The sequence below is a fragment of the Melospiza georgiana genome, chromosome 13, assembly GCF_028018845.1.
Source record: "Melospiza georgiana isolate bMelGeo1 chromosome 13, bMelGeo1.pri, whole genome shotgun sequence".
In the NCBI taxonomy this organism is placed as follows: Eukaryota; Metazoa; Chordata; class Aves; order Passeriformes; family Passerellidae; genus Melospiza; species Melospiza georgiana.
Window position 1 is genome coordinate 13,174,287 of NC_080442.1, and position 549 is coordinate 13,174,835.

The following is a 549-nucleotide window of genomic DNA, read 5'->3' on the forward strand; positions in this document are numbered from 1 at the left end:
AATTTACCTGCAAGAAAGAACACAGGGAGAAATGATTTGTGTATGTTCACAGGAGCTGAGTGCTGTGCATGCTGCTGCAAGGCAGTGCAATGCTTTCAGCTGCCCCTAAAGCCTCCTACACTCCTCACACCAGCAGGGAAAGCCTGGCCTTGGTGAAGGATTCTGCCCCAAAGTGCTGCTTGCTTTGGGACATCAGTCCATGGGACAAACAAATAAGATGCTCTGCTATGTACAACAGTCTGAAGTGTTATTATACACCACTTAATATACTGCTTTCCCTCTCTTGTGATTCAGTCTTACCTATGGAGCAGAAAGACAATTTTACAACAGGTTTTACATACTTGTTATGTATTTACTCATGAGGGACCATCACATCCACAAAGCTTTGTCTCAGAACAGGAGTTGTTCCTCACTGGGCATCCCAAATCAAGCTAGAACTGGCTTTCAGGCCAGATGATTGGAAGAATTTCCTACTCCTTAAAATGCTCTGAAGGGAAAATTGCCCTCTGCATGGGGGAAAAGTGAAATGTTACAACTCTTTTTGCACAG